This window comes from Danio rerio, chromosome 11 (assembly GCF_049306965.1).
Source record: "Danio rerio strain Tuebingen ecotype United States chromosome 11, GRCz12tu, whole genome shotgun sequence".
Lineage (NCBI taxonomy): Eukaryota > Metazoa > Chordata > Actinopteri > Cypriniformes > Danionidae > Danio > Danio rerio.
Window position 1 is genome coordinate 41,471,002 of NC_133186.1, and position 25,608 is coordinate 41,496,609.

A 25,608-nucleotide genomic window follows, 5' to 3' on the forward strand; every position below is an offset into this window, starting at 1 on the left:
TCTTGCAGGACTCCCAGAGTTCATCGAGATTCTTTGGATTCATCTTCAATGCCTCCTCCTTCATCTTACCCCAGACATGCTCAATAATGTTCATCTCTGGTGACTGGGCTGGCCAATCCTGGAGCACCTTGACTTTTTTTGCTTTCAGGAACTTTAATGTAGAGGCTGAAGTATGAGAGGGAGTGCTATCCTGCTGAAGAATTTGCCCTCTCCTGTGCATTGTAACGCAATGGGCAGCACAAATGTCTTGATTCCTCAGGCAGTTGATGTTGTCATCCACTCTGCAGATCTCTCACACGCCCCATACTGAATGTAACCAGGGCTTGACATTTAAGGCCGTACTCACACTAGGTACAGTTGCCTCGAACCAGGCCAAAGCACGCTTGTCCCCCCTCCCATCTCCCCCGACGGCCCGCGCTCACACCACAATCGGGCCTCGGCACGCTTACGTCATCGCTGCTGCGCTGTTTCAGTGAGAAGCAATCTTACTCAACAGCACAGTGGAGATTTCTCTAGTTATATCGTTTCAGTCGTTTGCTATGCAGTGACATGCAGTCAAATATTTCGCCAAACAGTCCTTAGGGATGCGGTGACACGCAGTCAGATATTTTGCTGAATAGATCCGCCACTTTTGGCGCTCATAATCATAGAGCCCTCGTGCTGCAGGAATGAGGAGGTCTGCTGAAGGTGCAGCTGTCGTGCAGTGAGGGGTTTGTGCCTTTAATAAACTACGGCAGCTTGCGTTCAGTGAACAGTAAGAATGAATAATAAATCCATATGAAACAGCCCCTTAAAAGTCACGTCTCGCTTTCAGTTTCGAACCAAAGTGAACCCAAACCCCAAGTGAACTGCGCTCAGGCCCACCTCTTCCCACCGGGCCAGGGCCGGCCAAGTGAACCGTGCTTGAGCCCGATTCAGCGCACTCACACTTCTCAAACGATCCGGGAAACGGGCCTGGGCTTGGTACAGATGGCATAGTGTGAGTAGGCCCTAACACTCGCCAACCCGCCAAACGCGGGTAGATTTTAGCTTTAGCGGGTTAGACAGACAAACCCATTAGCCACTTTGGCTGGTTGAAAATAATTTTTTCAATTGTAGTTTTCTTAAAAGTGGAGTTCGACAATAAGGATCACCTAATATGCATGCAAATGTTATCATAGAATCGAGAAACAACACGACTGACAAAAATATTTGTGTTCACGCGAGCAGAAGAAAGCAGCTGAATATCAATTGAGAGGATGATCACTTGCGCTAACAGCTATTGTGATGCGCACGACTGTTTAAAACGCGTCCGCGCTCCCGTTTCCTTTCGTGAAGCCGTGTCTGGAAACGCAACTGTGATCAGTTGTCTTTCAAATAGACTTGACAAAAAGTTAAGCTAATGCCCCCACAGTCCTGCTGCTTTCAAGAGCTCCAGATTTGTCTTCCTGTAAGCGTCACCGGTTGCTTTCACTTTTAACAGATTTTTAATTGGGCTAGCGTTAACCATGTGCATATAATCATCCTTTCATTATCACACACGGTATGTTTTTTACCTCCTTTCATTTACTTACAGGTTTATTTGCTTTTAGTTTCATTAATATAGTTTAATTATCTTTGTTTTTTTACAATATTGCTTTAATATGAGATCAACTCTCCATTTATGTGTCGTTAACTGGTGATCCAAGAGACCTTTTGCCAGGCCAGATTACTGTACACATTTTAGATACATGACAATAATTATTTTTTAAAAGTCAATTGTTTTTCTTTGTTTTTTAAAGAAATGTTTTGTTAAATTAAAAAGTAAGAAATAATCATTGTTTGGTGTGGTAAATCCTTAATTTTGAGCTCTGAAAAGTCTGTGAAATAAAAACAAATTGCAATATAACACTATGAAACCATGACCCGTTTGCTCATGCTCATTGCTCATACACGACACACAAAAAGTCAAATAAATGAGGCGGCGTGTGGACATAACACAAAATTTAAATAAAGTATTTTAGCATGTCAAAGTCAAATTTACGCATATAAAATTTATTTCTCCAACAACAAAATTATGGCTAGTGAAAATGCAGAGTGGCTAGTAACGTTGGAAAACTACTAGCCACAGTGGCCGGTGATCAAAAAAGTTAATGTCAAGCCCTGAATGTAACCCTCAACCATGATTTACCTTCACCAAACTTGACTGATTTCTATGAGAATCTTGGGTCCATGTGGGTTCCAGTAGGTTTTCTGCAGTATCTGTGATGATTGGGATGCAGATCAACAGATGATTCATCAGAAAAATTGACCTTCAACTTTTCTAAATGATCAACTAGAAGTCAAGTTATTATTTGTTGCTCTTACAACTAGGATCTATGACTAGACTTTTGTCAGGTAGTGTAGATTTCACTTTAAGTACTATAATAACTATTACTATATCATAACTATATATAAAAATGAAATAAACTACAAAAATAGACATGGCCAAAAAAAAAACAATATCAATAAAAATTAGTGCTGGGCAAAAATTACGATTAATCCTAAATAAAAGTTTGTTTTGACAATTTAAGTGTGTGTACTGCCTATAGTTATTATGTATGTTAGAGCCATAAAGAGCACTAAGAGATTTGTCTTTTTATTTTTGTAATATTTTTCTATAATATTATATTATTTGTATTGAGATACAACGTTATTGCTATTTGATACAGTATTTAATATGTTTATTTTGTGATATTATATTATGTGCATGACGTTTCATATGTTCAGTAATGCCATACGTCATATGTATGCGTAAGCAACAGGAAAAAAGGATTCGAAAGAAGGAAGGGGCTTGAAGGGTCTTTTGACACTTTTAAAACCATATTTATTTGGAAGCTTAGTAAAGTGTACATAGTTCTTTTGTTTGTATTTTGATTATTGTTGTTCTCGACAAACGAAAAGTAAACTGTTACATTGCAAGTTTGTGGTTTTGCGCGTCAAATCCTTTGTGCCGAGTCCCTATGGAAATGGTGAAGAACTTGAAGAAGTTACATTGTTCCATTACAATGTATATATAAATACACACATGCATGCATATACAGTTGAAGTCAGAATTATTTTAAACTTTAAGCTACTTTAAACACTTGAAGCTACTTTAAACTTTTTTAATAATCTAAACACTTGAAGCTACTTTAAACTTTTTAAATAATCTAAACACTTGATGCTACTTTAAACTTTTTAAATAATCTAAACACTTGATGCTACTTTAAACTTTTTAAATAATCTAAACACTTGATGCTACTTTAAACTTTTTAAATAATCTAAACACTTGATGCTACTTTAAACTTAAAACTGCTTTAAAACTATAAGCTTGTTAAATCTTACAACTACTTAAAAGTACTTTTAGCTTCTTAATTTAATTATTTATAGGAGTTTTCACCTTTATTATTGTATAGGAAAGTAGAGAGTATTGACAGGAAAGGATGGGGAGCAGAGAGAGGGGAAGGATCAGCATAGGACTGCGAGGCTGGAATCGAACTCTGGGCGCCGTGAGCACCAGAGTGCATGTGTCGACGTACTAACCACTACACCACTGGTTCCAACAAACTAAGCTTCTTAAAACTACTTCAAAAAGCTTTCAGTCTAAGCTTTCTAAGACAACCTAAAGTTTGTCTTGATTAACTTTTTAATCTAGTTATTTGTTGCTCGTACAACTGGGATTCACGACAAGACTTTTGTCAAGTAGTGTATTTGTTGTTCCTGCTATGGAAGTCAATGGTGACAGGTTTTCAGCTTTCTTTAAAATATCTTCTTTGTGTTTTTATTAATTTAAGTGGATTTAACATGAAACGATTAAGTTGTCCCCCACAAAATCTTAAGAATTGTGTTGGTTCAACTCAAATTAAATAAATAGTTTGAACAAGCAGCACAAGTATTTCTTGAGTGTATTCTCAAAGCAAGAGTCTTCAAATCTAGAGTCAGTCAGATTTCAAACAATCACATGTGGGTTGCAGTTTCAACATGTGGCATCAGTAAGTTGTTTTCCCCATTTGAATGTGCTCCTGCGCTGACCCTTCAGAGGCGCATAAATCAGCGTTTTAAACTGCGCCGTTTGAAAGGACGTGTCACCCGCGCACAAAAACTCTTGCTTCTGCTGGAGATTTAGAGGCTGGTCTCTGACAGCTCGGAGGATCTCCATAGGAACCCGCGCGGTTTAATCAGGGAAACACACAGCGGGTCCTGCTGCAGGGAACTGAGGCGCCTTTCGGGTCCAGTCAGGGAGCGCATGAACAGATCGTGAAGAACGTTCAGTGACAAAAGTAGAAACTGAAACTCTTTGATTTATTCACTTATTTGTGTGGGGAAAATGCAAGGCTTTCCAATGCAAAACATTTGTCTGCGTGATGCTTTGTGTTGTGGGTGGTTGCCATGACATTGCTATGCTGTTGCTAGGTATAAAAAAGCAAGTTTTATTTTTACTGATGCTAAAAAGTTACGTTGGATTTATATTAAAACAACAATGCTCCCCTTAATGTCCAAATGCCCCTTACAAACAATTTAGTATTGAACCATGCTGATGATTTATTAAGTGCGAACATTCATTAAATAATTTTTACGGCTAGTGTTTTAGGGTTATTGCTTGAGCCCAATTCTATTTTTGTATAGTTTCTATATCGTTCAAGTGTGGTCCTGAAAAATCTCTCTTTTGAGGGCTATCTAGTTCGTTCCCTTAGCCCTACACCTTCAAGATAAAGAGAATTGGGACCCTCCTACCCCTTAGATTTGAGCGTTCACATGAAGGGGTAGGGGTGTCCCAATTCTCTTTATCTTCAAGGGGAAGGGTTAAGGGGTAGAATAGTCAAATTAGCAACCTACGTCATGGGTTCCCGGTTGCAAAAAGAGACTGGTGGCAATAGTAAACATTTGGTGTTGTGCAATAGGATGCCAAATAGAAAACTTAACATTTACCACACACCACACTGATTTTAATGCCAACTGCAGATGTCTTGGATTAAAGCGAGCTGAATGAAGTGAAGACCTAATTAAAAATGCTCGACCCAGCTCCATTCTCCGAGGTTCGACCCAGCGACCTTTTTGCTGTGAGGCGACAGCACTACCTACAGTGCCACTGAATCAACCGGTGTACTTTGATAGTCATTGACTGCTAATAATACTTTTATGAAATTATATTAAGGAGAAAGTCTGAATGTGCGAATATAAAACCAACTTTACCTCTATGTGTGAGTTCACATACCCTGGTGTAAGTCCAGGTGTAGTTCACTGTCAGAATGCAGTTGTTCTGCTTGTTGATGATTACCCAGGCCTTGTATAACATTAGCTTCATCTTTTTTCCTTGTCTTTGGCTAGGCAGAACCTCTGTTTTTAGCACTACATAGTTTTGAATCTGGTAATCATGGAACATTATTTCTTGCACATGACCACAGTTCTTGTAAAATCATTTGGAGCTTCAATGAGATTGTATATTTGGGGCTGGATGCTTGGCCTTTTCATGTTATCCAATATTTATTGGGAGGGTGCTATCACAAATGGACCTCTCAGCTGAACGCTGCTCACTTTAACGTTAATTTTGCAGAATATCTGTGCTTATCACTGGGTGACGAGCTGTTATAATATGCTAAAAGCATTATGTAAATAATATATATAATATTTAATCAATAAAACTTATTTCTAGGACAACAACAAACTCTTTACCGCATCGTATGTCATTCCCTCACTGTAAATGCTAGTGCTCCTGTTTTTTTTTCCTGCCACCTCCCTGTGCGAGCATCCTGAATGATTACAAACCGGTAATTCATCGATTGGGCTCAGCTCACTTTATTTTTCTTTGTATATATAAATCTGAATATGGGTCAAAAATCTTGTCACGTTCAGTTAGAAATGACATAAATGCTGTAAATGATACCATATATTTAATTCAAACAGCAAAATTTGAGAGGAAATAAAGTTTTTTTGTTGTTATTGTCAATAATAATATTTCCTTACGTTTATATAATGCTTTTATGGAGTGCTTTACACATTCTATACACATTCTATTCAGCTCTTGTTCAACCACATCCCAAAGGTGCTTTATTGGATTGAGATCTGGTGACTGTGGAGGCCATTTGAGAACAGTGAACTCATTTTCATTTTGTCATTGTCAGTCTGAGATGGTTGGCGTTTTCTGACATGACATGTTATCCTTATGAAAGTAGCCATCAGAAGATGGGTACACTTAGGTCATACAGGGATGGACATGGTCAGCAACAATACTTAGGTGTGGCAGAGATCTGCGCGGGACAAAATTTGTAACCCCACTCCCGTCAGGTTTTAATCTTAACCCGACTGCTCCCGCTTATATTCAGCATTTGTTGTCCCGCTGCCCGACCTGCCCCGTTTTCCAACCGCCGTGCCTGTTTCCGCTTATGACCGGGGGAGGCTGGGTTGAACAAAACCAAAATCCACCCAGCTATACAGAATCCAGACAGCCTATAACAAGCTGTCTGTATAGACACACAGCACCAAGCAAGTGATACACAGAGAGCATCACGATTTCTCTCATTCACACACACACAGACAGCACGAAGCTTTCTCTCATTCACACACATACACACACATAGACAGCAACAAACAAGCTGAGCACAGCATCACGATCTCTCATTCACACACATACATACGCGTGCTTGCTCGGAAGTCGGGAGCAATATTGTTAGACCGCTCGCTCCCGTTCATTTTACACCAGAGTTACCGACCGCTCCCGCGCTTTATTCGGAAATTTATTCCCGCGCTGCAAGAAATCTGGTCGGGTCCCGTGGCTCCCGCGGTACAGCCGCCGGAATGCAGACCTCTACGCTGTGGTGTTGACACGATCCTCAATTGGTACTAATGGGCCCAAAGTGTGCCAAGAAAATATCCCCCACACCATCCGCTTGTTAAGTGTGACGTCACGCGAATCGGCTTCCGGGTCCAAGCGCTCTATTCAACTGAATGGGGAGACTCATGAAATGGTAAAAATAAACGTTTACAAAGCGATTTAAGGCTTTCGAAAATCACGATCGAGGTATATATGTCCATGCCTAATATCCGGTGGCCCGAATGTGATTAATTTTTTATAAATTGTAAAAATGTTGGTATTTGTTTTGCAGCAAGCCCAGAGATTGTTGTGTACACTATGACTTTATATAAAATTAACTTTAATGTGTGATAGGAATAAAACGTGATCATAAACGAATGATTTCTCCACTCAAATGAGTGGCGGCTTGGACCCTGAGACAGTATACATACGTCACCAACACGTCACCACTTAACAAGCGGATTACACCACCAACAGCCTGAACCGTTGATATAAGGCAGGATGGATCCATTCTTTCATGGTGTTGACGCCAAATTCTGACCCTACCATCCGAATGTTGCAGCAGAAATCGAGACTCATCAGACCAGGCAATAATAATCTCAGCCTCATCAGGAGTACCAATAACAATATAAATAGAGGAAAAGAAACAAAGAACAATGAACTTCCCTACATATTTGGCAAGCGTGGACCCAACAGCTACAACAGCAACAAAAAAAAAACCCACCCGAAGAATTTTCTCCAGACCACAAACTGCAATCAACTTTTTGGACCCTTTTAAATGACATAATTAATCTGGCGTCTGAAAGCTAGCCATTACACAAGACTGCGAACAAGGACTTATGAAAAACAAGTCATTATTTCATTGACCCCGGAGAGGTGGGACAGTTCTGTGTTTTCCAAAACCGTCTCATTAGGTTTTCCTTTGAAGCATCCTCTCGAAACAGGATTATCCCCCACGGTCCATCCCAGCAGAGTCAGGGGTCCGATATGCACTCGGGGGCCCCTGGGATTGGTGTTATTACAAGACAAGGGGCTAATTATCTAGATCGCAATGAACCTTCGTTGTTTTTTTTAAAGACCACAAGACCAATTCATTCCTTCATTCCATTCATCCACAACCATCCCTCGATATAAGTCATACACAGAGATGAATTGAGGATCCATGCTCTGATCAGCCCAGAGCTGCTGTTTACATTTGAGTGGGTCTCACTGAACTATGTAGCTCAGTCAAAGTCTTTTACAAACAGCTCATCTGCCCTTCTCTCTGCATGGATTAAAATACCATGTAACCATGCTTGTATGGGTCTGCACAAAACCCACCAGGGGTAACAAGACAGATCCAGTGCTCTCAGTGGTCAGCGCGGGGGATAAATAGAGAAGTAGACAGACTGAATTCACTGGAGTTGCCTGCTTTCTTTATGTTGCATCACTGTGAATAATGCTGTAATACGTATTTGCATAGATCAGGCAGACAATATGGCCAGTCTGTTATTTTATAATTTATTTATATATATATTTTTTCTTTTTCATTTTGAATTATTTGCATTGCATCTTTAATTTAATTTTAACTTGTTGGCCACTAAATTAGGTACACCTTACAAGTATCGGGTTGGACCCCAATTTGCCTTTAGAACTGCCTTAATCCATCGTGGTATAGATTCAACAAGGCACTGGAAATATTCCTCAGAGATTTTGCTCCATATTGACATGAAAGCATCATGCAGTTGCTGCAGATTTGTTGGCTGCACATCCATGATGCGAATCTCCAGTTCCACCATATATCAAAGGAGCTCTATTGGATTGAGATCTGGTGACTTGGAAGACCATCTGAGTAAAGTGAACTCATTGTCATGTTCAAGAAACCAGCCTGAGATGATTCACACTTTATGACATGGTGCATTATCCTGCTTGATGTAGCTATCAGAAGATGGATACACTGTGGTCATAAATGGATGAACATGGTCAGCAACAATACTGTCTGTGGTGTTGACACGATGCTCAATTGGTACTAATAGACCCAAAGAGTGCCAAAAAAAAAACCTACACCCTCACCACCAGCCTGAATCGTTGATACAAGGCAGGATGGATCCATGCTTCCATGTTGTCGATGGCAAATTCCGACCCTACCATCCGAATGTTGCAGCAGAAATCGAGACTCATCAGACCAGGCAACGTTTTTCCAAAGTTCTTCTGCTGCTGTACCCCATCTGCCTGAAGGTTGTACGTGTTGTGCATTTAGAGATAACGAGTGGTTATTTGAGTTACTGTTGTCTTTCTATCAGCTGGAACCAGTCTGGCCATTCTCCACTGAACTCTGGCATCAAGGCATTTGTGCCCACAGAACTGACGCTCACTGAATATATTCTCTTTTCTGACCATTCTCTGTAAACCCTAGAGATGGTTGTGCGTGAAAATCCCAGTAGATCAGCAGTTTCTGAAATACTCTGACCAGCCCATCTAGCACCAACAACTATGCCACGTTCAAAGTTACTTAAATCCCCTTTCCTCCCCATACTGGTGCTCGGTTTGAACTGCAGCAGATCGTCTTGACCATGTCTACATGCCTAAGTTACTGTTATGTGATTGGCTGACTAGAAATTTGAGTTAACAAGCAGTTGGACAGGTGTACTTAATAAAGTGGCCAGTGAGTGTATATACATTTGAGATGTGTGGACAGACTGAATTAACTGGAGTAGCATGTGAATAATGTTGTAATACTTGTTTGAATAGGTCATGCAAACAATTTGGCCATTCTTTTTCAAATATCTATCTATCTATCTATATATATATATATATATATATATATATATATATATATATATATATATATATATTCATATATATATATATATATATATATATATATATATATATATATATATATATATATATATATATATATATATAATTATTATTATTATTATTAATTATTTTTCATTATTTGCATCACATCTATTTTATTTAATTATATTTTATTTTGTTGATCACTTAATCCTGTTGATCCTTTTTTATAAGTGTACACACTTTACAGTGAGCAGTGCAAACTATTGCATGCAGTATCGCTTTCTTTCTTTCTTTCTTTCTTTCTTTCTTTATTCATTTATCTATTTATATGCTTTATATTTATATATATACAATATAATGTGTGAGAAAACAATTAGGATTCGCAAAACTGCATTTCCCAGGCAAGGTAGTGGCGCAGTAGGTAGTGCTGCCGCCTCAGCAAGAAGGTCGCTGGTTCGAACCTCGGCTCAGTTGGTGTTTCTTTGTGGAGTTTGCATGTTCTCCCTGCCTTCGCATGGGTTTCCTCCGGGTGCTTGAAAAAAATGAAAAACTGCATTTCCAAAAGATTTGTGTATTTTTAGAAAGAAAAAAATGGCTGAAAACTAATTAGTGTATTTCCAGTTATTGTTCTTAGCCTGAGCCATTTAAAAGCTTTCTGTGCCCCATGCATGTTTATTTACTCAAATATAAACCAGTTGTCTAATTTTGAATTTGATTTGTACTCTAAGTCTTGTAAAACATGTTAATAAAGCTATTATTATTATGTATTATTGAACTGTCGCTCTGTTGATTTTCAGCCAAGTTGTTTGAGGCAGATTTTGAATAGCGTTTCACTGCTTATGATGGGAGCGTTAAATAAATGTGGCTAAAACAAAATGAAGCACAACACTGATATCTTTCAGTCTATGACAGGCGAGTGTGATTATGTCGCTTCTATTCAAAGATCTTTTCAGACACAAACAACACTGCATAGAACAAATAGTACATAGCATAACTCTTAAATGATGTCAACTGTAGATTTAATTTCATTTGTCATCTACGTGCTAGGATCAAGCTTATAAGCTGGACGGGTACAGATGGAGACAGGGAAAAAAAGTGTAGAAACTGAAGTGGATTGTAGTTAAGGTCCCCCTCCTTCACAAACCCAAATTTCAGCGGCTTATAGGAGCTCTCTGGGAAACTCTGACCATTGAAAAGACCATCTGGTCAAGTTCACTGCTGGCTAATTAGCGATGAGACATTCAGAGTTTTTTCTTTCACCTTTGTTGACTCCATGGTATAAAAAAAAAGTTACTTGCAGTTCAGAAAAAATAGAAGATATAAATTAAACTGCGATCTGAGAACTCATGTCATTGAATTATGCAGTATATACAGTGTTGGGCAAGCTACTTGAACAATGTAGTGAGCTAAGCTAATAGCTACTCTACTTAAAATGTAGCTTAACTACACTAAAAGCTACCCTCTGGCAAATGTAGCAAGCTAAGCTAAAAGCTACATGGCAAAAGTAGCTCAGCTACATCTAAGCAATTTTTATAATTTTCATTTTTAAATCAAAGCAATGGAATAATCCGCCCACAATAAAAATACTATAGTAATTTATAGCAAAGGGAAATACTTAGCAATAAGCCTTATATTTTATCATATATATATATGTGTGTGTGTGTGTGTGTGTGTGTGTGTGTGTGTGTGTGTGTGTGTGTGTGTGTGTGTGTGTGTGTTTTCAACTCTTCATTAATGAATTACAGTACAAAATGTAGTATCATTAATAACTATCATAAACTAATAGTAATTACCATAGTATACTTTAGCCTTTAATATGCTGTATTAAACAACAGAAACAAATTATAGTATATAACAGCTAAAACTACAAATCCAATAAAACCAAGTGTTACACATTAAAAAAAATAAAAAAATTAAAAAAATAAATATATACATACATATATATATATATATATATATATATATATATATATATATATATATATATATATATATATATATATATATATATATATATATATATATATTCATTCATTCATTCATTCATTTTTTTTTCGGCTTAGTCCCTTGATTAATCTGGGGTCGCCACCACATATATCCAGCACATATATTACACAGAGGATGCCCTTCCAATGTAAGCCATCTCTGGGAAACATCCATACACACTCACTCACATTTGTACACTACAGACAATTTAACCTACCCAATTCATCTGTAAACTGGTGCTCCTGGAGGAAACCCCAGCCAAAGCTTGAACCAGCGACCTTCTTGCTGTGAGACGACAGCACTACTATGCCACTGCGTAGTCCCGTATATATATATATATATATATATATATATATATATATATATATATATGTGTGTGTGTGTGTGTGTATGTATATATATATATACATATATATATATATATATATATATATATATATATATATATATATATATATATATATATGTATATATATATATATATATATATATATATATATATATATATATACACACATATATATATACACACATATATATACATATATATATATATATATATATATATATATATATATATATATATATATATATAAGAACATTTTCACAGTATATCTAATAATATTTTTTATCTTCTGGAGAAAGTCTTATATGTTTTATTTTGGCTAGAATAAAAGCATTTGATTTTTTTAAACCATTTTAGGGACAAAATTATTAGCCTCTTTAAGCATTTTTTTCAGTAGTCTACAGAACAAACCATCAATATACAATAACTTGCCAAATTACCCTAACCTGCCTAGTTCACCTATTTAACCTAGTTATAGTTATTAGAGATGAGTTATTAAAACTATTATGTCTAGGAATGTGTTGAGAAAATCTCTCCGTTAAACAGAAATTGGGGAAAAAATTAAACGGGGGCGAATAATTCAGGGGGCTAATAATTCGGACTTCAACTATATATATATATATATATATATATATATATATATATATATATATATATATATACATATATATATATATATATATATATATATATATATTTATATTTTTATATATATATATATATATATATATATATATATATATATATATATATATTAAAGTATTTTTATTTTTTGAGCACAGCATCAGAAATTAGGTTATTGCATCGTAACATGTACTTCTCGAGGTATGGTCATGAGGAATTCTTTTTCAGAAATAACTCCTCTTCTTCAGTCATCTTTCCATTTAGCAAGTTACACCAGAGGTGGCAGTAACGCACCAAAAACGTTGTTGTCGAACACCGTAAAACAGGAAGAAGAAGAAATCGCCATTCTCGTCATCATATGGATTTACTTTCATCGGCTAGACACCGGCCTCACAGCTCCGTGAATGTCAGTGCCGTCACTTATTAATCCGTGATGGGTATATGTAACTTGTGTGGATGCTACTGCGCTACTTGACTAAATAATAGCTTCGCTATTGAAAAGATATTTGATTTAGCAAGCAGCGACGCTACCGCCATATTACTGAGAAATGTACGCAACTGTGCAACACTGACTATATTTGTGAAAGGATGCTTGTTCTTTGTGCCTCACTCCATTAAAAGGATAGGGTGATTTCCAAGTTCTACGGGTTACAGTGGTACTAATTTGCTTGGGGTGGGAGTTTTGTAGCATATTCCAGCTTAAAGACACTAACTATGAGTATAACAGAGGGATTGTTTTTACTCAGTCTGTAAATCACCTGACCCAATGTTTTCTACACAGGAAACTGCCTAATAAGATTGATGGGCTAAAGTAATAAGGGGCGTTATCAAATCGTAAGTGTACTCTAGCTCTGTACATGTGGTTAGAAGGGTGGGAATCTTGCAATGCAATCTAATTTAATATTGCACAAAGTAGAACACAGTATGCCAGCTGGTCACAGTGGACACAGTACACTTGGCAGTGAGCTATCAGTTTAGTTCGACAGCACAAAAAGTGCTGTTACGTGTATTTCCCTTTCTAAATGCAAGCTGTCAAAACCGTCTGTTGAAGATGTCAGTTTGATTAAAGGCAGTAAACTCCGCTGGATGTGGATTGGGGGAAAATGACTAAATGGGATCTGCTGTACTGGAAACAATTGTCAAGGAAGCATTAGCAGTGTTATTGAAAAGAGGAAAAAGAGCTTGATCAAAGAGGCCATCTCATGTGACAGTGCCTCTTCTCATCATCGCTCAGAAACTCTCCCATATGTGGCTGTGTGACCCCATTCCAGATTTGCAGGTGACATATGCCGTGCACGAAATCCTTCCTTGCATTAGGGAAGGTGGTCAAATCCTGTCCGTTTTTCCACTCTTCTTTTTCCAGGCCCTTAAAATCACTAAGCTGAGCTTAAAAGTCAGCTGACGTGATCAAAGATACCAAGTCATATTCCAGTTAACGAGAGCGGAGTGTTCCCGATGCATGGACGAGACCTCCCAGAGGACGGGGACCTGCGCATCGACATGGGAAAGGACCGACTTTTGTGGCCCGAGCCTCATTACCATTCCCATAATTGCTTTTTCCATTGTTGCTGTCCACTCTTCTTCCTTTTGGCTTTATTGTACGCACACAGCTAAGGAAAAGCCTCTTGCATTCATCCCCTTTCTTTTGCCTCCTTCTGTAATGTACATTTGGAAAGTTCATGCTTCTCAAGACATCAGAGTGCACTCGACAGCGAGGAACGAGAACAACGGGGGTCCCTCTTATTTGGCTATGCACTTATCTTAGTCCGGATGGGCTCTTTGAATTGCCTCTTCCACCTGACAGACAGAGAAAAACATCAGACTCTAGTGGTGCCTATAGAAAGTTGTGCTCGAGAGTTTCCACCTGGGCCGAAAAGGAGGGAGACACTCCCTGCGAATGAGTAGTAGCCAACGTCAACATGCCCTTGAAGGGGGCCAAGCCCTGGGGCAGAGCAGCTGAGTTGAACATGGGGGCTTGAAAACGGGGGATTAGTAGGGGAATGTGTTGGGCTAATCCACCATTATGCGGCGGCCCTCAGGTCTTTAGCGACCTTGGAGAGTGGAAGGGCATTGTGGTGCCCAGAGAAAACCAGAAATCTGGCCAAACAGGATTCTGTCCCAGCACTGTCTAATGCAGAATCTCATTTCTCATTTTTTACCTGTCTGTAACTTGGGACAAGTGATGCTAGGCCTTGCTTTGGCCTGTTGTGTCCATGGTGACTTTATGGGCTCTATTTTAACGATATAGGTGCAAAGGTCCTTAATTTTTGCCCCTTGGTAAAGTTTTTTTTCCTTGCCACTGTTGCCACTGGCTTGCATAGTTCGGGACTTGTAGTGCTACGCATCAATGGATTACTCTTCAGTGTTTGGACTCCCAGCAGTGAATATTAAAACACATTGAACTGATTTGAACTGAGCTAATCTAAAATGAACTGAACTTAAACTCTGAAAACTGAACTGACACTGTTTCAAATACAGAAGAATCAAATTGAATTGAATTAAATTGAAAGTCTAAAGCGCATGGCGCAAAACCATTAAGGACTTGTGCGAATTCACCTTTGCTATTTTAAGGATGGAAAAATACAGTCTGCGCCCCAGCGCATGGTCTAACAGGGTTGTGCTCGTTCTCTCAATGAGTTATGGGTGTGTCTTGAGCATAATGTGCATTAAACCAATCAGAGTCTCATCTCTCATTCCCTTTAAGAGTCAGTTGCATCGCACCATGGCACATTTGCTTATTACATAGCTTTTCTGAACGCTTCACTAGTGAAAAAACAGCTAAACTAGCTGCAGCACAAAAATAAAGAACAAGCCTCCTCCATTCGGCCTCTTTACTTTCTCTTTACTTTCATTTTACTCTTTACTCCTTTACATTCGTGGATAAGGAAACGGTGGGAACTCACTCCACTGAAGACATCTATTAGTCTACATATTTAATTTTGTTTATTAAGCACAAAAGTTTTTTTCAAAATTATTTCTAAATTCAGTTCTAATTTCCAGCAAACAAATAAATGACCAATAGTAGTGAAGTGTGGTCAAAAAACTGAGTTATATCCAAACACATGTCCTATTCTTATGCCCCATATGATGATGCAAACGTCTCCAAAATCCGACAGGTAGACAAATCTAAACTTGTTTTTATAAAAAAATATATAAATATGCAAATAATAAATACTACCACTACTAATAATAAACATTATACAAATGCGAAATGCCAACAGACTGAAATAACCTTGAGGTAAAGAAGGCATGGAGGCAGTGGTTTTTATATTTATGTAGAAAATAATATTTTTTGTAACATTTTAATCCATTATTTTTTTCATTTGTAAAGATATTTGTATATTGCTGTACATATGTGCATAACTAATGTGCTCTGCACTAGATTTTAGACCAGTTTTCACTTGGTCAGTAAAAAGGTCTATTTCAATTCCTAAAAATAGCAATGCGCCTTAACACACCTCTATTTTAGACCAGCCCACAAGTCCACTAAGTGGCAAAAATGGATTTGCTATTTAAACAACTTGTTGCAAAATGTGAACATTAGGGTTGCGCTGGTCTGAAAATAGCAATAAATCGCGCCAAACAAGTCTTGCACCTGTTGCCGGGTGCACGATAGGGCCCTATATTTTTTTTAAAAATCAGAAATCCAACCAACAGAGATGAACAGCATTTCCCTTGGTTTAAAATCTGAGGTAATGTTGAATGAAGTGATTCTGCATACAGATTGCATTTATTGGCTTTTCAGCTGTCTGGTTTAAAATGCAATGTTTTTCACAAGAACAGGGACTGCATATTTTTCAATCTTTACAGTAGTGTAATATGATGATTATGCAAAGTAGCAGTTGTAGTTGAAAACACTGGGAAAGTGAGTGTTTTAAAGCAGGTTGGAGAGTAATTGGTTTTTTGTGGCTATTTGGATATAATCTTTTGTATGATTGTTTACACTACAAAGACAATCTTGTTGAACGCATTTTTTAATACCTTGGGAATTTCAAAACATTTACAGACCCAATTTACATTAGTATTTAACATTGTCCACTTGCAGTCGGATTGACTTATCTAATTTGGAAAGCATCTTTAAAAGGCTTAGAACCCCCCTAAAAAGACTGTGGATGGAGGGCAAGCTGTGGATAAAACATTCTGGCCTAAATGAGAATGAATAATCCATCCAATTATCCATGCTTGATTAATGTGCACAAGCACGAAAGGAAATACAGTATGGTAACACAATTACCATTCTCTTCTACTGCATAGAACTGGTCTCATCTTCCTGTAAACCAGTTTAAAGTGATTCCCTCTTCCGGCCAGTAAAGATGAGCTTTATGATTCCTCCAAGCACAATCGCTCTGACTTGGAGCCTGTCCCAGCCCGGCACCGGAATGATCCAAGACATAGGGGAAATAAGACGACAGTTCATTGCAGCAACCACTGAAGTCATCATCTAGGCATCCATCAAAATACACCAACAATGCCACCCTCTGTCTCCATTTAGACTAGATTTAAATTAGTAACTTGGTTAAAAAGATTATATTTTTCTATGTTTTTACGCTTCTAGAAAAAAAAGTTTAGAGGCTTTGCAGTTTAGTGCAAAAACCGTGAATTAGATTTAATTGTCTTGTGGTTGATATTCTCTGAATGCCAATAATAAGTCATTTATTTGACTTTTCTCTTGTTGTTTCATGGGCTGAAGATCCGGGGGTCTATAATACCCTTATCATCCTTGTTAGCGTGCCTGTCTCCTATGCAAGAGATGCTGGTTAGAATCACACTTGAAACAGGTGAAGTTAACAGGTATATTATGTAAAGGAGACAAATTAGTAGGAGCTTTGCAAGTAAACCTCACTCCCCTGACCTTAAGAGCTGCATTGATGATTGATTAAAGGGGCTATATTGATAACGGTTAGCCAGCTAATAAGAGCTGTGCAAATAAATCTCACTTCCTGGTTTCAATAGGTGAATTAAATGTTGCATTCTTTAGTGTACTTATCACACCTGCATCCAATGCCAGAAAGTCAGAGCAGTGAAACTTGGCTGCTTAGGGTGAGAACCCTGCTGAAAAATCCAGCTTAAACCAGCCTAGGCTGGTTGGCTGGTTTTAGCTGGTTGACCAGGCTGGTTTTAGAGGGGTTTTGGCCATTTCCAGGCTGGTTTCCAGCCATTTCCAGCCTGGTCTTAGCTGGTCAGGCTGGAAAATGACCAGCTAAACCAGCTAAAACCAGCTTAACCAGCCTGGTTTAAGCTGGACATAGCTGGTTTTGGCTGGGCTCCCAGCCTGGCTAGGCAGGTCAAGCTGGTTTTAGCTGGTCATCTACCAGCATGAACAGCTAAGACCAGGCTGGAAATGGCTGGAAACCAGCCTGGAAATGGCCAAAAACCTCTAAAACCAGTCAACCAGCCTAGGCTGGTTTAAGCTGTTTTTTTTCAGTAGGGTAGACAATGGTTTACATTAGTACTGTGACGTAGAAGGGATTTAGGCTTAGGAGTGAATGTAAGTTGGCTATCAAGTAGGAACACTCAAGGGAGGCTTGAATCCCTTCTGTTAAGTATATCTGGAAAGGGTTTAATGGGCTGAGTATAACAGGCCAGCTAGTTGAAGTTGAGCAGGTAAACTTGACTCAAATCGGGTGTATAGAACCAGAGGGGCTACATTGGTGCCGTGACCCGGATTTGTATGTAGTTTAACTTAAGAATAATATATCGTTCATAACGGTGATTCATTCACAAACGAATTGCTCCCTCCGTCAGTATGAGAAGTGAAAGCAGGAGAGGAGCTGTGTTTCAAGACACGGATTAGATCAAATTTAACAGGGAGGGTGGATAGTACATTTCTGTACACACAAACACAAGCTTTTTGTCAGGAATGCCTGTGCAATTACTGATCCATCAATGTAGAAAAGTGATATGAAATTATAATTTTCGTAATTGAAAAAAAAAATTGAATACTAACATCCAGGAAAACTCCCTATCATAGATATATGTGTATATCTCTGGCTTTGGATGGCCACAGTCCTCCACTGTACCTTGGTCCCGCGTTCATTTCAATGGAGCGCTACCCTGTACTAAAATGGCGGCTCTATTGACGAATTCCTTCCAATAGACAACAACAGGGTAGGCGACATCTAATGTATATATCTATGTGTGGAATAGAGCTTCACTCCTCGGATATCAGATCCTTTAACTTGTTAGAGTCTGCAGTTTTTAGGAAATTTTGGTAGCAATCACATAGTTTTATCCAATATTATATATCTTGCTAAATTAGAACAGTATAGGAGTTAATGTTTTATTTGGTACTGAAGGTAGATTAAACCCAACCTATAATGTCATTCTCACAAATTATTATTTTGTTAAAGAAAGCCTACAGACATTAATTTAATCAAACAGCTCTATTTTTAGGAACTTACATTGTTTAATTTCATTGCATGAATAGTATGTACTCTGGTTAAACTCATCTCTCAAGCAGAGCAAGTTAAGATCATGCATGTTAACTTTTTATAATCATTTTTATTTGCTCAAATAGCTCCTTAAAGCTTGCCAACATGTTTTGCAGCCGACTAGCGGTCTAATAGAAATATTAGGAAACTGATGTGATTCTAATGAAAAGGATCAAATTCATGTGTAACTTTTTTCTTGTTGCTCTGTAGCCTCATGGAAACTTTGGCTGATTCCATGTCAGGTCTTGTTAGCCTGCTGTTTTTCTCTTTTCGGCCACCTTTTCAAGCTGTAGAGTTGGAATTAATTTCGTCAGGACGCATCCTGCTGCGTCTGGCTAAATCCTGCCCAGGGAGAGACATGCTGAGTCTGTCTCTGTGGAAACCACTAATGGATACTTTCAACCTGCTCACTTTCAACTATCGTTTCTTCTGTGAACAGAGAAAAAACAAGAGGAACGTTGCCTTTTTAGACTCAACTGACACTTCTCTCAAAGGGCACATCATTAACTTCTTAGAATTGGTTGTATTTCTTTCACTTTCACTCTTGTCTTTATGGGAAGCAGCAATTGAAAGCAGATTATCTTATTATGAGATCTGACATTTGCCACAGTGCCCTTTACCTCACCTTACTGTAAAAATGATGCCAGCACTGAAATAATCACCGCTTGTTTTTAATGAAAGGTCATTTGTGACTACACAAAACCAGTCTTAAGTTGCAGGTATTGACACAGGTGTATTTAAGAATGACCAACAACACACTGTAAAGGGTGTCGCACACCGGATGCGCCGCTCAGCTCTGTAGTGCGGCTCGCACGTGACAGTTGGAAGTATCGCACACCAAATGCACACATTCGAATGTTATTTCGAATTAAAATTTTCAGATGGTGCTCTGTGGCGCTGCAGAAATATGCAGTCTAAGCTGCGCGCCACAGACACCCACCGACAACCACCGTCTTGCGGCATCGGTGTGCATACCCTGATAGAAATTTATGTTTAGAATTCTAAAATGCATGGGATGACATGTCACCGAATGGCGCATTCGGTGTGCGACCCCTTTATGGATCAAAGTTATCGCTTTTTGTTTCAAGCCAAAAATAATTACAATATTAGATAAAGATCATGTTTCATGAAGACATTTTTTACATTTCCTAACATGAATATAAGCACTGCTAAGAACTTAATTTGGACTATTTTGTTACTATTTAGCTACTATTAAGGCAATTTTAAATTGCAGATTTTTAAATTGTTGTATCTTGGCTAAATTTTGTCCTATCCAGCATAATCTCATGGCAATTCGTATCTTTGATTTAGTGGCTAATTCGTATGAATTCATACAATCTCATTCGTACAATTTAGTATGATTTGCTCATCCCCCAATGACTTTTGGGTTTAGAGGCGAGGTTTGGTGTCAAAGAGGTTTGCCTCCTTTTAAAAATCGTACAGTTTTGTACAACTGAACTTATACGAATTAGCCACTAAACTGACAAAATGTAAATTACTTACATTTCCTCGTGAGATCAGGCTGTCCTATCCTAACAAATATAAAACAATGGAAAGACTACCTGCTTTTAGACGATATCAATTTTCAAAAGATTTACTCTTATGACTGGTTTTGTGGTTCAGGGTCACATTCAATGACTATAATAGTAATAATAATTTCTTACATTTATGTAGTGCTTTTCTGGGCCCTTAAATTACTTAATGCATTTTTTTGGGCAATCTCCTCATTCACCACCAGTGCGCAGCATCCACCTGGATGACGCGACGGCGGCCATTTTGCGCCAGACCACACACTAGCTGACTGGTGCAGCGGAGACGGAGATGGTAAGGGGCCCATGATGGACAGAGGCCAGTTGGCAAATTTGGCCAGGATGCCGGGTGTAACCACGGTGAGTGACACCAACAACTGAGGTTTGGATCCACAATGCAGGTTTAATCGAAGTCAGGCTAGCAATGGTCAACACAGGTGCAAACAGATGTATAAAGGCAAATCCAGGATCGTAGTCTAACACAGTCAAGAGGTCAGAAGGCAGGCAGGGAGAACAAGAATACAAGGCTAGGTAAAACACGGGGAAACAAGGCTAGGAAAACGCGTTGTAATGTCACTGTGACATAACCAGACTCGGCAAAGTGAATGGGTGAGTGTGTAGCTTAAATAGTGTGTGCAATCAGTTTCTGACAATCCTCAGGTGGTGCGAGTAATCAGTGTAGATGAGGATGCATGTGTGAGTGTGAACGGAGTGCATGTATGAATATGTAGTCCAGAAATGGCCGATTTGTTGTCCATGGTTATTGAGAGTGAAATCCAGCGATCTTATGAAAGACGATCGCTGGTAATCGTGACACCGGGGTTAAACCACTACTCTTTTTCGAAGGACATCCTGGGTTTTTTAAAGGGCCATGACACCCCCCACTTTCGGTTAAAGTCTACTTCAGAATTTTTTCAAAAGATGCATGATTATTGGGCGTGGAGCTCCGCGAGCATCGGGCAGGAGTGGTCGTGGCCAGCAGGGGAGAGGGGGAGCGAACAACTGTTGTTGACAGTTAGCTCACAAACTGAGACACAAACCCTGAGGAGACGCATGAGTTTATAATTCACAAAGTTAAAATGCAAAGAAATAAACAGTAATTTAATGCCCTGCAACATTTGTTATTCGTAATTTCATATACACATAACCACAATTTATATCATTAAGATAAGTGTGTTCATGTAATCACTATAAATGAGGATTCTCCCTCGATCCCCGTGTGTAAATTATAGATCTGAATGCAGACTCAGTGCAACAGGTCTCCTGACCTGCCTATTTTAACCATTAGCCCTGCTGGTAATATAGAGGATTTAGGCAAACACAGCAGCACGGCGATGTGTCTGAATGTGAACGAACTCCTGATAAAAGTCAACGTCCGCAATTCTTCAATTCTCGTGCTGCTCTCCCGACAAAAATGCTTGCAGCACACACACAGCTTTGCTGTATGATCGGCCCTGACCGGATCGCGGGGGAAAAACATGCAACAAACCCCTTGGATCATGGAAACAAACACATACGAGCCTTCATGAACGGCTAAGTGCCGTTGGTCTGCGTCTCACAGCTTGCTTGAAACTGGCAGGTCTGGCTTCGGAAAGCACGTGCTCTCATGAATAATTAAGCAGCCGGCTCTTCTCATAGGATGAGAAAACTCCGCTATGAATAATAATGAGAAACCGACGCGTCATCATTGCACTTGCAGTTCTGCGCTACGTCGCCGATTTTGATCCCGCCCCAAAAATCATTTTAAACCCGTAAGCTGAAATTAGCTGACAAAAGCTCAAAATTATCCAATTTTCCCCACAATTAAAGCTAACAGGTGCTAACATTGTCTTAACTGATGCTCAACACACACAAATCTGTTAATATTTAAAAAAAAAAGTTCTCTAGAATGTCCTGAACCTTTAACAACCACAGAGAGTCAGGACCTCGGTTTAATGTCTCAAAGCTTGCCTAAAAAACAAATTAAAACTGGCATTCGCTAGAGAAATTTGAGATCTGAAAAAGTGTACACAGTGGCCTTTGGTGGATTCGAGAAAACAAAAACTGCAATAAAAAAGTGTACCTTCTAGGACGTATTTGGCACTCCCCGGAAATGTATATAGGGGTACATTTTCAGAATGAGCCTGGGTTGTAAAATGGTTTTAAAAAAATTAAAAACTGCTTTTATTCTAGCTGAAATAAAACAAGCAAGACTTTCTCCAGAAGAAAAAATATATTATAGGAAATACTGTGAAAACAAATCCTTACTCTGTTAAACATCATTTGGGAAATACCTGAAAAAAAAAAGAAAATTCATAGGGGGCTAATAATTTTGACTTCAACACAAGACTTCCCAAGAGCTATTTTTGGTGCTAACCTATTGGTGCTAAATAAAATGTAGTTCTTCACATCCCCTTGTAAAAGACAGTTTTTTAAATGAATTTGTCCCTCTGTGTCCCTTAAGACTAAAGGACGATTGCCATTATAAATGTCTGATAATGGAGCAAGACAAAAGAGCCTGTATGGACACAACAGAACATGTTTCATACCGCTTGGTACGCCATGGATTACTTCTGAGTGAAAGGCGCAGATCCATGTAGTACTGTATTGTATGCCAGTCAGAGCGCTAAAGCTTTTGCTTTTCTTTTCTGTCCGAACAATAGCCGGCCACATACACCACGATCCCTGAAGCAGACAATGTGGTCTGTGTCTCCCAGAGTTTCGTATGACACGGCGGGCAGCCCCACACAAAGACAGCATACAGCGGAGACACACGCCCGAGAAGAGCACTGTAAATGCATTTGGGTTGCTGTCAGACATGTATAAATGCAAACAAACTTTCTTCTCGGATGCCTTTACATGCATAACCCCATGCATTTTTGTCGAAACTAACATACGTCATAGTTTGAACTGTCCAAGAGCAATGCTAGTTGACCCCAAGCCTTATGCACACAGTCAATGTCCTCATGTAAAGGTCAGATGGACGCATGTGTGGGGTGTGCGAATGACAAAAGAAAAGATGCAATGCTACTGAAAGTGCTTCCAAAGCTATTAACGTGGAACTCTGAATTATTTTGCATTTGTTTTACATCTCATCAGCTCAAACAAAAGACAATGGATGTGTGGTAACAGTAAAGGTCTGAAACACCCAGCGAGCATAACAATGCTAACTCCTAAGGCATGTAAAATTAAGCATTTCTAAATACGTTTATGGAGAGTGGAGAGCGTTTGGTAAATGCTTGTGGCTTTTTGCCATTTTCAGGATGTCTTCCCTTGTCGTTTGCGGTCACTGCTGACAGTCCAGCCTGATCTCATAAGGAAACGCAAGTATTTTACACTTAGTGGCTAATTCGTACGAATTTGTACAAGTTTTGTCGTATGAAAATGTACGATTTTAAAAACCCAGCTAGCAAAATTCATGTTACTGAAATCTGGCCCACACCAGACACTAACATCCGGCCTACATACCGCAGGAATAGGGGTACTTGGGCGGTCCGCTCCTGCTTGCCAGATCTGGGCCACAATTAAGCCAAAGCAATACCACGTAATAGCCAGAATTCAACCAAATGAACCAGAACTGACCCTATTCTGGCCCACAGTTTGCTTTTATTCTGGCCCAGATCCGGCCCACACCAGACACTTACATCTGGACCACATACTGAATAGAATGATGGCACTTAAGCGGTGCGCTTCTGTTTGTCAGATCTGGGCCACAAATAAGCCAAAGCAATACCACGTATTAGCCAGAATTCAGCCAAATGACCCAGAACTGACCCTATTCTGGCCCACAGTTTGCTTTTATTCTAGCCCAGATCCAACCCACACCAGACACTTACATCTGGACCACATACTGAATAGAATGATGGCACTTAAGCGGTGCGCTTCTGTTTGTCAGATCTGGGCCACAATTAAGCCAAAGCAATACCACGTATTAGCCAGAATTCAGCCAAATAAACCCGAACTGACCCTATTCTGGGCCACAGCTTGCTTTTATTCTAGCCCAGATCCGGCCCACACCAGACACTTACATCTGGACCACATACTGAATAGAATGATGGCACTTAGGCGGTGCGCTTCTGTTTGACAGATCTGGGCCACAAATAAGCCAAAGTAATACCACGTATTAGCCAGAATTCAACCAAATGAACCAGAACTGACCCTATTCTGGCCCACAGTTTGCTTTTATTCTAGCCCAGATCCAACCCACACCAGACACTTACATCTGGACCACATACTGAATGAAATGATGCTTCTAGGGCAATCCGATCTTGTTTGTCAGATCTGGGCCACAAATAAGCCAAAGCAAAACCACATATTAGCCAGAATTTAACCAAATGACCCAGAACTGACCCTATTTTGGGCCACAGTTTGCTTTTATTATGGCCCAGATCTGGCCTACACCCTAAACTTGCTGGGTGTGGCAAAGTACAAAAATCCCAGCATGCAATGAATACATTAAATAGCTTATTGGTGCTACAATTTTTATTATTTGCTGTTGATTCTGTTTATTTGTTCATGTTGACGTTGATTTTGTCACCATTAGTCTCCTGTTTGTGATGTTTGTGAGTTTTGTTAATTGTTCCCATTGTTGAGGTTTATATGCTGATTATTGATGTCTCTGTAGGCAGAAGTTGAACTATAGAATTTTTTTTACATGTTATTACGTTACTTTTAATAATGGATTAAACATCAGTAAATTATATTATTTCATCACTCACTTAATTTTATTTATTTATTTTTTTTACTTTGCTTGTTTACTGTAATGATTAAATGTTTCAAGCAAAGTTCTTAAAATTTACAGCAGCCCTAAAGAAAATGTCTATTAAAAGATTCAGGGCTATGAACCCAACTAAAGCAAACACTTTTCTCCTTAAAGGTGATTTAGTCTATATGGTCCACATATGTTTTAAGATAACTGGGCCACATTTTAACATATCTCCTCTGGGCCGCTTTAGGCTCACAGCCACATCAGCCAGAGCTTACTGTGCCAAATATTTGCCAAAACTGGCCCACATTTATTTTAATATAACTGGGCCACAACTGCCATATCTTCCCTGGGCCACTGTAAGCTACCGGCTGCATTAGCCAGAGTTTACTGTGCCGAATATTAGTCAAAAGTGGCCCACATATGTTTTGAAA

The 25,608-nt window shown here is 38.9% G+C and overlaps 1 long non-coding RNA gene across 1 annotated transcript in view; it reads left to right on the forward strand.

Moving 5' to 3' along the window:
• The window catches only part of LOC137496660 (uncharacterized), a 148,989-nt gene that overhangs the window by 121,544 nt on the left and 1,837 nt on the right, over positions 1-25,608 (forward strand). Inside the window, exons 10-12 of the long non-coding RNA XR_012387322.1 lie at positions 20,700-20,850; positions 23,569-23,647; positions 23,732-23,792. This is a non-coding gene — a long non-coding RNA (uncharacterized lncRNA). The remainder of the gene's footprint in view (positions 1-20,699; positions 20,851-23,568; positions 23,648-23,731; positions 23,793-25,608) is intronic.